Here is a 13,514-nt window from a genome sequence, read left to right as displayed (position 1 = left end):
GCAGCTGGTTTCATCTAGGTAGCTAATGATTAAAATACAAACTCATGTTATTCTTGGTGGGATCTTTCACATTTTATAGTCATGGTAATTGCAATTTTAATTGTTCAGCAGCTCTCTGTTAAAATTTAGTTTTAGACAAAATGGTCAAAATTTCTCTCACGAGAGGAACCAGATCTCATTCACTGAGAAAATCAGTTCTGCAGATGGGACACACTGCTTTTCTGTCCAACGTGTTCCAGTGACTGATGCCAGGCAAATTCATTAATGTGGGGCACCTCTCAGGTAGGCCATTTCGCAGTGTCATTATTTCATTTTGTCTTCTTCACAGCTGCAGCCTATTTCAAATAAATACAAAGCAAAGCCTCATTCGGCTAGTGCTTGAAGACACCTGCTCTCGGCGGCAAGCTTTCTCCTTGCAGCTCCTTCGACAGGATGTACCTCAATATCTCAGATGGCACCGTTTTGGAGAATGGAGACATATAAAATATTTAGTTAGAACAATTGATCTATTAATTTAAAACTTCAAGAAATATAGTTTCATGGTAATAATTAATTTCAAGATAAATTAATAGTCCACCAAAATGGACTACTAAATATTTGAGATATAGTTTTCTTATTGAAAATGAAGGGCATTTAAATATCTCTATCTACCTATCTATTTATCATCTACATACATACCACAGAATAGGAATCATTCCTTTTCTCTACAGTAAAATAAATATCTTTTAGATTATTTATTGTATTTGAAAAATGGAAACCTCAAATTCTCTTTGCTCTCCTCAACCCCCAATTAAGCTCCCAAAACCTCTGAGAACCGCTTTATGGCTATTCCTAGCATATCGCAATTTTTTATTCAGTAATCAGATTTTTTTTTGTAAGCTTACTTTCCAAAAGTAAAATTCCAAGATCAATTTTCTGTAGAACTACAGTTATGCATTTTGTGTGGGCAGGTATCAGATGCTGTTCTCAGACGTTGACTTATACCTTAAATAGTTTTCATGGTGAACAATATTTTTTATTTATCAAGTCCTTTTACTTTTTGATCCAAACACTTTAGCTTTCATGAAGCAACCGTTTTCATAAGGAAATTTTCTCTCCCTGTTGGTTAGTTTCTAAAGCACAGACCCAGGGTTTTAGGGGCAGTCCTCCTTCTGGCTCATTCCAGAAGGTACAAAGACCAACTGACTCAAAACTCCACCAATAAATATGAATATTCCTTGTTTAGAAAGTGACCTGAGATTATTGGGGTACAGGGATGTGTTTATTCACTTGGAACAGAGCTTTTCCAAACTGGTTCAACATTATAATCATTTGGGAACATTTTACAAGAAATCAATGCCTAAATATCTGATTTAATTGGTCTAGGGTGAGGCCCAGAGACCAACATTTTAAAGCTTTCCAGGTGTTTCTAATATGCAACCATAGTTGCAAACCTCTAGTTAGAACAACATTTATAAAAACTTTATAGCCCTGGCCGGTTTGGCTCAGCGGTTAGAGCGTCCGCCTGCGGTCCAGAGAGACCCGGGTTCGGTTCCTGCTGAGGGCACGTACCTCGGTTGCAGTTTGTCCCCGGCCCTAGTTGGTCGTGCGGGTGGCAGCCACTCGATGTGTCCCTTTCACGTCAATGTTTCTCTCTCTCTCACTTCCTCTCTCTCCCTCCCACTCTATCTGTACAAAAAGTGGAAAAATGTCCTCGGGTGAGGATAAAAAAAATAAAAAAATAAAAATAAAAACTTTATATGGTAATCTTGCCTTTTATAATACAACACAATTTCACATACATGAGTTGACAGGAAATAAGGCAATCTTAGAGACCACACCATTTGTTTGCTATCCTTTGGGAATAATTACTATGAATAAAATAATTCTCCACATAACAGAAATCAAGTCTATCAATGCTGAGATAGTAAATATTTAACAATTTGTGTTGGCAATCTTTCCAATAAGTATTACATAATCCTTTGCCTGGAAAAAAATATAGTAAATATGCGTATTCTTTTCCTGACAGCTCAATATCATCATTGTAGACATCTGTGATTATACTACCTTGTCTTTTTGATGTTTAGGCACCTTCACTAAATGGACTCAGACTTTTGAAAGTTTTCAGGGTAATGATACTTATCATCCTTCAGTATCAATTACTACTTAGTATTTTTCTCTGTACCGCAGGCCGACGCTCCAACCGCTGAGCCAAACCGGCCAGGGCACTACTTAGTATTTTTAACTGTCTGACCTTACCCATCCATTTTCCTTTGCTTTTGCCCTACCTGCTTCTAAGCTAATGATGCCAATATTGATTATGCTAAAATGACTTAATATAACTTGAGAAGACCTTAAAGCTTGAGAGATCAGGTAATCATGCTTATTAAATCAAGTCTTTTTGATTTGCATACAACTCATTGTTGGTAGGCTGTGTTGTGAGAACACAGGAATGTCTGTTCTACAAAGGCAAGCATGTGAAGACTGTGACTGATGTTCTCCTTGTAATTCTTTTTGTTTTGGTATGTGCCCCTAGTGGGAACTGAACCTAGGACTCTCTGGTCCGCAGGCCAACGCTTCAACCACTGAGTCAAACCGGCCAGGGCTCCTTGTAATTCTTTAACAATGTTTTTCCTTTCGTGACTTTATTCAGGACAATTTATGTTGGCAGAAATTTGACTGCTAGAAAAATACAATATTCTTATATTAAAACATCTAGATTATTTAGAAAGAGAGCTTCGATCTGCATAAGACATGGCCTTGAATATGAGCTGAAGCACCGCTGTCCTCCCCGAGTGCCCCAGACCCTGGCCGAGACTCACTCTGCCTGATGAAGGAGCCAGGAGATTGACCAGTGCACAGTCCAGTTTATAGCAAATGATCCAGCTTAGAAAAACAGTTAGAAATGTAAACACAAAGAATACATTGAGAGATGAGCTTTTATAAAATATAGTAACTCAGCAACTCTTCCAAATAGAGGTTGTAAAATTAACGAGAAACATAATACTAGATGGAATTACAAATTTATATTCCACGTGTACTATAGCATATTATGCTGACATTCTCTGTGCTATAATTTCTAAATATGCTTTCATATCAAATCAGAGCACCTAACTTGTCATTTGGAAAAGCCCAGTGATGCATATTGGATTGCACAAAATATTTATCATTAGCACCTAGATAATCCTGAAATATTGGGTGGGGTGAATAAGCAATAACCGTGCTAAAAAATGCCAATGGCCTTATGCAAAGATCACCTATATAAATTGCTTGAATGTATACATAATTAATGGTTTGCTATTCTAAATTTATGAAGGTAGAATAATATTAAAGTAAATATTAAATGATACTGACAGTATTAAATGATACTGACAGTATTAAAATATTACATAAGAAATATAGCCCTGGCCGGTTTGGCTCAGCGTATAGAGCTCCGGCCTGCACCCCAGAGAGACCCAGGTTCGGTTCCCGCTAAGGGCATGTGCCTCAGTTGCAGTTTGTCCCCGGCCCTGGTTGGGTCATGTGGGTGGCAACCACTAGATGTGTCCCTTTCACATCGATGTTTCTCTCTCTCTTTCCCTCCCACTCTATCAGGACAAAAAATGGAAAAGTGTCCTCAGGTTAGAATTAAAAAAAAATTATATATATATATATATATATAATTTCTTAGAACTGTATAATTCTTTGCCTAATTCCGAAAAACTTTCACCTATAAACTTATATATGATGTCCTCATCTGTAACTTTTTAGAAGGATCCATCAAAAGATCACAATATAAGGTGTGGAGTGATTTCAGTTTATTTATTTATTTTGTGTTACTTGGGTTAAAGCCAGTGAAGATTTTTACATATAAAATATATTTGTAATATGAGATGAATATATATATATATATTCATATATATATATATACACATCCTCACAAAAGAGTATCCCTGAGGCAAACTCCCTTTAAAACATACAGAGCAACATAGCATCCATGGGCTGTATGTTTCTATCTTGTATCACTATAAAACCTGTGAAGTCGTTTCAGCTACAAAACACCTAAAAATGCTAATGTTGGCAAATAACAATCCTACCTAGTCCCTTGGTCCCCAAACTGAGTAATTCAAGGCTGCACTCCTGCTCCCTGCAGGCCAAGGTGGGATTATGTTCTGTGATATGGTCGGTCCTCTTTACAACACAAAATGAGATAAAGATCAAAAGAGACACAGATTCAATATATAATAAGGACTCCCTACTTACCCACACTGCCCTCCAAAAAGAACATTTGTAGTGTGTGCATGCCCCCATAAAAGGATAAGCTCAAATCTTATCCCCTGGTACCTGGGAATGTAACCTTACTTGCAAATAAGATCTTTGCAGATGTAATTAGTTATGATGAGATCACACTGGATTCGGGTAGCCCCCGAATCTAGTAACTGGTGTCCTTATAAGATGAGAGGATACTTTGCGAAACACACAGAGAAGAAAGCCTGTGAAGGCAGAGGCAGTGGCTGTAACTACAAGGTGGGAATGGTAAGCATTATTGGGAGTCACCAGAAACTAAGAAGAGTCAAGGAAGCCTTCAGAGACGCAGTGGTTCTGCTAACACCTTCCTTTCGGACTTCTAGCCTCCAGAATTGTGAAAGAATAAATTTCCGCTGTTTCAAGTCCCCGAGTTGTGGTAAATTGTTACGGTAGCCTACGAAAATTAATGCAGCATCGAAACAAACGTTTTCCTATCTAACAAACTTGAAAGTAGAAAAGGAAAGCAGTCACTTGTTACCTCCCATCAAACTGAGAAACAACCGCTTCTCTTAAACCACCCAGGTCCCACCAGCTCTCTCCTTCTGCCTCCCCAGCATCCACATCTGTTCCTGAAGTTCACTTTTTTTTTCCTGGTCTTGGATGAACCATGAAATCCCTCCGCTTCACCCAGCACCACCAGCTACTACCTAACATATATTCAAAGCACAGCATTACAATCATGTTTGCTTGTTGCCTTTATAGTTTATGGCATCATTTTTCCCCCAGAAAAGTAAGTCTTTTAGTGATAATAAAATTATATGCAAGTGACCACAGCAATTTTAAATAAATATAAATAAAACTGCTTCCAAGAAACATTGTTTGTTGTTTCCCTAGCCTGGACATTATGCAGGAAAAGATTATTTGCCGGAAAGGACTGACTCCTTATTTGGGCAGTTGGTGAATTAATCTGCAAATATATAATAAATTTATTTTTATCTGGCAGAAAATTATATTCAGTATTATAAATTATGGTTAATAATAATGAGACGTCAAAATACATTTTAAAATCTTATACTTTTCAATACTTTCATTAATGTAACTGGTTCCCATGTTTCTCTAACGTCTTCAATAACTACCATCTACTTTTTCACTCCAATCCAGCCACCCTGGCCACTTTGCTATTCCAGGAGCTCTTGCAATTTTGCATTGGATGTTCCGTCTCCTAGGAAAGCTCCAATAGCCACATGGTGAATTCGCTTACTTTCTCTGGGCCTTTGCTCATATGTCGCCTTCCCCAGATATCTCCTTACCCCTGGTATTCCTGATCTCCTACTATACAAAATCTTCTATTGCATACTATTTATTATTTTTTAACAGACTGCATAACTGCCTTGTTGATTATGTGCACTTTTGGCCCCTGTTCCTTTCTAGAATGTAATTCCGAAGGAAGCAGGGATTTTAGCTGCTCTTTTTTTCCCCTCTTGAATATTCTAAGTACCCAGAACAGAGCTTGCTTGATTTGTTCTTATAAGAAATAGTTACTGAGCACCCACTATGTGCTAACCATTTTGCTAGCCATATTGTTACTTTGTGTATAGAAAACTTATGTATTCTCTATTCTTGTGGAATTTATTTTTGAGTGAGGGAGATGGACATTAATTAACATTATCTGTAACAAACTATAAATTGAAATTACATATGTATTCAGAAATAAATACATAATCCTATGGAAATATAACAAAAGAACAACATCTGTATTTGGAGGTAGAGTTAATTGATTGGAAATGCTTTTGCTCAAATACCAAAAAATTATTCTGGAACTGAGATATGATCTATAAGTAGGAGTTAACCAGAGAAAGAAATACTTTTCAAGGAAAAATTGTGTGCAAATATTCTGTACCAGCAGAAACAAAAAGAGAGAAAGAAGTGGGCTATGTGATGGCTTTGGTCATTATTCAAGATAAATGGAAAGAAACTGACATCTGGGTTTTTTTTGGTGAAAAATGGGGAGTGGAGGGGCTTGAGAGATATGATCATAATCATTCTATGGTGAAATTACTTCCGCTATAGTCTGCGGAATTATGAGCTCTTTGGATTATTTAGAATCTTGTCAGAGTTTCTGTTTAAAGACAGATGTTAAGATAAATTAAATAGTTGTATTTTACCATAGTTAGGAATATTTCATGATAAAAGTATAATATGTCTTACAGTATGATTCTACCAATAGGAGCTAATTTTTAAAATCTATTTTTTTATGTTACAAGGTCAGAGAAACTCTACTAGTTTCGGGCACTGTAAATTTTATATGACACCTTTAACCTACAAGTAAGGCTTAAAAAATAGTTTCTATGCTTCTGACTATATATATAAATATTTCTAATACTTCAAGAAATGTTTATCTTAAATTATTTGTTAAATGTGCATAAATACTGGTTCTCAACTCATTACATATTTCAGATCCTTGTTAGACTTTAATGAATATAGTTTCTAAACCTGAAACAAATTTTCTTAGAAACTTTAGTTCATGCTGATTTTTAAAAAGGAGAAAAAGTTAAAATAAAACGTTGCCAGAACAGCAGGAGGATTTTTCCCCATTCCCAGTATAATGATCTTTTGCTCATCTTCCTGGACATGTAGGTCACATACAGGACTAAGAAACAGGCATACTCTGACTCAAGGCTGTGTGCGCGGAGGTGCTCATGATCCAATATTGCCGCAAGATTCTTCAATCAGAAAGAATGTTAATAAATACATGGAATCATACAATTTTATTTAATTTAAAACTTGCTTACAGAATTCTTTAATTTTATTTACAGCCCAATAACACAAATGGGGAATATGTATGTGTCTATGTATATGTATATGTTTGTGTGTGTGTGTGTGTGTGTGTGTGTGTGTGTAAGTCAGTGTGCACTGTTTAACGATAAGCCCAATTCTAATCATTTTAAAATGTCACATACAGCATGGCATGTTCATATTTGGAAAATAAGAACAGTTCATGTGGGTTTTATATGGGGTAGGATATATGCCATGCCTTCCATAAAAGATGCCTACTAGATTAGTATGTAAACCACAGAGTATTTTTTTTCATTTTAAAGGAAACCTTTCCAGGACTAGCTCTGTATAGACAAATATTTTGTAACTGCACTTGCTGTAACTATCTTATTGGGGTTATTTAGTGCTAATCACATTTTGTGGATTATTATCACATATAACTATAACCCAGACTGATAGAACTCATCAGGACTAGCACACAGTTATCTTCTATTATTACTTTATGTATTTTGGTTGTCTGAAATTTTATTTGGCCAAATAGCAATAATATTGGCATTAAATTAAATTCTTTGAGGAGTTTTAGTTGTCTCCCCTCACTCTGTGCCTACTCTCTAAAAGCCTTTTCCCCACCTTCTTTATCTTATAAACCTACTGTTGAAAGTCCTTTAGCTAGGGACCTGTTAAGTGGGAAAAATATTTGGATTGTTTGATTGTTTGGATTCCTGGATATGTTCAAATTGACTAAGGGAAAATAAAAGAACCTCCTTACCTTTGGTTCTGTATTACTCTTTAAAAAAATATTTTTATTGATTTTTTAGAGAGAGAAGAAGGGAGAGAGAGATAGAAACATCAGTGTGAGAGAGAAACATCAGATGCCTCCTGTTTGCCCCCTACTTGGGATGGAGCCCACAACCCGGCATGTGCCCTGGAGGGAATTGAACCAGGACCTCTCAGTACATGGGATGACACTGGATCCACTGAGCCACATCAGCCTGGATCTTAATCACTCTTTTGTTATTGTTTAGCACTTTGTAATAACATTCTAATTGCAAATCTGTAGTTTTTAAAATACCATGTTGTATAGGTTAAATATGTACATGAGAGGGTTATTTTTGCATATTGTCCTTCAGTTATCACAATGTCAATCTGAAAGAGTGCAATACTCCTCTTAAGCAAATGACAACAATAAAAAATCTTTAATTACCCCAAATTGTAAAGTAGGAAACAGAAAACCTGCATTTAAATACTTAATGATTCTTGGCTGTGTAACTATACTTCGGTCACTTAAATGTTCTGTTTTTCTTCATGAAATAGGAATAATAATCTTCGCAGAGTAATTTTAGTAACATTTATGAAAATATATTATAAAATAAAAAACCTTAAATATTAATAATGTTTTATTTTTTAACATTAAATTAAGAACAAAAGTAGCACTGGCATTTACTAATTTTGTTTAGCCAACATCCCTTGTTTTGGGCATTAAGATACACCAAGTAGTATGTTTTTCTTTTTTTTACAGTGATTCAAGAAGCTGTGAGTACTTGTATATTCTTTCATAGCTTTGTTGAGATTCAACTGACATATAACATTATGTAAGTTTCAGGTAAAAATGTGATGATCACATATATGTATATTTTATAAAATGTCTATCATAATAAGATTAGTTGACACATGAGGCTATACTTAGATTACATTTAAGGTAATAGTCAAAGGCCCTTCTTAATTGGGACAGACTATATGGGCTTTAAATTTAAAACACTGATTGAACCCCACTGGTGTGGCTCAGCTGACTGAGTGTTGTCCCATGGACTGAGAGGTCCTGGTTCGGTTCCTGGTCAAGGAAGCAGCTGACTGACACTTCTGTTTCACATTGATGTTTCTATCTCTCTCTGCCTTCCTCTCTCTCTAAAAAAAGGAATAAAAAACATATTCAAACAAAAAAACTAAAAATACATTGATTGAATCTTGGTCCTACAGGTGAAGTGCATGGTGAATGAAATTAGCATATATCCGTAGATAACCAAATGATCTGGTGGTCTTCCTATAGTTCAACAAACATGCAAGTGCCTATATCTTTAATCAAAAAGTGATTTAAACATGTTTGACATTCTAAATATTATTAAGAGAACTCTAAAATATTTGCTACCTTTTTGTAACTAAATATTTCTTGTAAAGATAAATCCTATTATTTGATACCAAATTTACCAATATTAAAATTTTTTTGGTGTTTGAAAATTGATAAAACTTAAATATATCATCTGAATATTGTGGTTTGCATTAATTTTTTTATGATCCAGACAATTTTAATGATGTTATTTCATCTTACTCTCATGAAAATTATCAAGGTATATCCATGACTTGTTTGTTAGCCCCAAACTTGATTTATTCATAAACAAGTCATATCATAGTTTGCCACATTTCTTTACAATTACATTGAATAGAAATAACTTGTTATTTTAAACTTATTTTTTTGCTAAAATTTTTTTCTGACATTTACATTACTTTTTACTGATTTTATGAAATGTGGAACACTGATTTTTGTTGCTTTTTAGCTTCAATATAAATATCACATTCCTGGAATTGAATGAAATCTTAGTATCTATAAATATTAGTTTTAAGAATTTTAAAACATGTGTAAGGAGTCATCTGGTCAAGATGGTAGAGCAGATAAACACAGTGCTCCCCTCATCCCATGACTACAGCAAAATTACAACTAAGCTACAGAACAGCCATCACTGAGAACCGCCTGAAATCTAGCTGAACAGCAGTCCTATAACTAAGGATACACAGAAGAAGCCACCTCAAGTCTGGTAGGAGGGGTGCAGACACGGGTGGGCTGGTCCATCACCCACATGTGCCAGATAAAAATCAGGAGGGTTATCTCAGCTGTGGAGGTCCCCCCTGAAGAGTAAGGGGTTCCAGCCCACACCACACCCCCCAGCCCAGGGTTTCAGTGCCAGGAAGTGAAGTCTTCATAACTCTGGCTATAAAATCCAGTGAAATTTGTGCCTGAGTGACATGGAGGGTTGCTGGAGTCTAAGCCATTCTTCCTAAAGGGTCTGCATACAGACTTACTCCCTGACAGATTCACACACTCTGAACACCAGTATTAGGGTGGCAGCTTCAAAGGTTTCAGAGGAATAGTGACATTAAGTGAATTGTTTGGATTCAAGGCAAGAGCTAGAGGGGCAGCTTTCTCTCAGAAAGAAGGGCTAGCAAATGCCATTATTCCTTTGTTGATCCTTGATCCCATTCAGCCTGTAGGAAGGTACCATATCTGAATCTCCATCGACCTAGTTCACAACTTTCACCCTGCTCTGGTGATTTTCTGAGATCCTGCTGCACCCAACTAAGGGGAAAACCAAGCCTCTTCCAATAGCTTTACTATAAAGGTAGCCCGTCTTGGCTGATGCTGCAGGCTTTCCTAAAATCCCTCAAAGATTCACAAACCCCAAAGAAGTAGCATCTGGCCTCAGTGAGCCCAATACCTCTTGCTCAGCAACCCCAAACCTGGCACTTGTAGCAACTAGCCTCACTTCATCGCTTGGCCTCTCCTGGGCACCTCCAAGCCCAGCAAAAGAAGTAACCATCTGCAGATAACATTTTAGCTCATACCAAGTAGCCCCAGGTTAGGCATAGTCAGTGACTGGCCTTGGTCTGCAGCAAAGCCCCTCCCAAGAGGCCCCAGAATCAACACACATGGTGGCCAGCTTCAGACCACACCAGAGCACCACCCAACCACCTCCACAAATGACAAAGGGTAAACTCAGCAGGCAACAGAGCCCCACTAAAGTGAATCCTGTTCTGTAGGGTCAGCCCCTCCACAACAGCTTCTCCACTGTAGTCACAGCCAGCCCTCACAAACCAGTCAGCCTGATGGTTGCTCCCTTCCACTGATGTCCCAACAGCAGTCAAGGTTAACTACAACAGAAGGGCTAACACAACACACTCAAGGGACACACATAGAGGACCTGGCTCAGGTAACCAGGAGACTGCACCACTGGGCCCCACAGGACACCTACTACATAAAGCTACATTACTAAGACTGAAGATGTAGCAGCTTTACTTAATATGTAGAAACAAACATAGGGAGGCAGCCAAAATGAGGAGACAAAGACACAAATCCAAAATGAAAGAATAGGACAAAACCCTTCTCACTCCAAAATAAACAAAATGCAGACAGGCAATCTTCCAGATGCAGAGTTCAAAACATTGGTTATAAGGATGCTCAATGATCTTGGTTAGAATTGCAGCAAAAAGATAGAAAACATAAAAATGGAGATAGAAAAACATTTTAAAAAGCCAGTCAAAAATGAAGAATACAATAACTAAAATGAAGAACACACTAGAAGCAATCAACACCGGCTTTGATGAAACAGAGGACTGAATCAGCAATTTGGAAGATAAACTAGCAGAAAACATACAATTAGAATAGCAAAAAGAAAAACAATGCAAAAAAATTAAGATAGTTTAAGGGGCCTGTTGGACAACATTGAGCATACCAACATTTCTATGATAGGGATGCCGGAGGAGAAGAGAGGGCAAGAAATGTAAAAACAACTTGGAAAAGTAATAAAGGAAAACTTCCTTAACCTGCTAAGGAAACAGACATATGACCCCAAGAAACACAGAAGGTCCTAAACAAATGAAAACAAAGAGGTCCACAACAAGACACATCATAATTAAAATGGCAAAAATCAAAGAAAAAGAGATAATCTTAAAAGCAGCAAGAGAAAAGTAGTTAATTATCTATAAGGGAGCTCCCATAAGACTGTCAGCTGATTTCTCAACAAAAACTTTGCAGGCTAGAAGGTATTTAAGTGATGAAAAGAAAGTACCCACAACCAAGTTCATCCAGCAAAGCCATCATTTAGAATAGCAGGGCATATAAAGAGCTTCCCAGACAAGGAAAAGCTAAAGGAATTAGTTGCTACCAAATCAGTGTTACAAGAAATGTTAAAGGGACGAAAAATAAAATAAAAATATGAATAATAAAATGACAATAACTATATGTCTATGAACAGTTATTTTAAATGTAAATGAATTAAATGCTCCAATCAGAAGACATGCATTCATTCATTCATTTACTCATGCATCTATCCAATAAATATTTATTGAGAAACCAATCTTACCAGGCACTGTTCTTAGTTCTTGGAACATATCAATGAATACAACAGGTAAATATCTCTGACTACATGACTTCACTTAAAGCAAATGAAGAACTAAGGCCCAGAGTAAACAAATTACTTCCCACCTTTAAATCATTATATACCTATAGTTAATGAGCTGGGATGGAAATACCTGTTTTCCATATCTCAAGCTAGGATTATTTCCACAATTTCACACTGATCCTCCTCTCTTCCCATCCTATCAAACCCTCATTCATTTGTAATAACTTTTAAACAATAACCTATCAAATGTTGATATTAGACTTTATTATAGTATGATAAAAACAATAAATTTTTAGCATCTATAATGACACATTTCCCTTTTAATATCTTTCTACAGAGGAGGTTCCATATGTCTTATTTTGCCAATTCTGAAGTAAACAATCATCACATGTTATACTTGTGATTCTGACAGCATGGGGCACAGAGAATTGGCATGAACTTTTCAATGACTAATCACCTCTGATAAAGAATTCTGAGAAAAAAATTTAACCTACTGTTACTAATTCCATCTTCTGTATTCTTCCAAAATGAGCCTGTTACTTTTTGTTTGTTTTTATGGCCTTAGTTGAAATATAAGTTTCTCTTTAACCATAAAATTTTCTTTGGTTAGTACCTGACATGACCTACAATAAATATATTAATTTTTCCTACTAATTTTGGAGTACACTATCAATGTAACTTTGTTTTACTTTCATCTTTTACCATTTAAAAAATTTTAAAGTAATACCTATGGTGCTAACATTTATATCTATATTAAGTTAATAATCAGAAGCCAGCTGCTTCTATATGTAAATATTGGGTAAATGTCAGAGCCATGGAGTTGTATTTTATTTTCTTGCTTTCAAAATTTTAAAAATGTGTTCCATGTATAGAACTTGTATTGCTACTGGCTATTATTTTTTTACTATAACTAGCTTTCACTCAGTGCTATGTATACAGCTATTCTTCTGCAAGGTAAGTATTTGGGATTTCTTTGGAAAACTCAAAGTTGAGCTCACCTCCTAATTTTCTCAGGCTTACACATACAAACACACACAACATATAAATAAATATGCATATACATATAGGTAAATATACACTTACAAATAAATATAATATTAATATATATACTTCTTATTTTTATGATTCTATATATCATTTAGAAGAGTTTCTCTGGCCCTAGCCAGTTTTGCTCAGTGGTTAGAACATTGGCCTGTGGATCAGAGAGTCCTGGGTTTGGTTCCCACTAAGGGCATGTACCAGGGTTGCAGTTTGTCCCTGGCTCCGGTTGGGGTTGTGTGGTGGCAAACAGTTGATGTTGCTCCCTCTCTCTTCCCCTCTCTTTTCTTCCTGCTCTATCTGAGGATAAATGCAAAAATATCC

Source organism: Molossus molossus, unplaced genomic scaffold (genome assembly GCF_014108415.1).
Source record: "Molossus molossus isolate mMolMol1 unplaced genomic scaffold, mMolMol1.p scaffold_m16_p_6, whole genome shotgun sequence".
NCBI lineage: Eukaryota > Metazoa > Chordata > Mammalia > Chiroptera > Molossidae > Molossus > Molossus molossus.
This window is presented reverse-complemented; position numbering follows the sequence as displayed.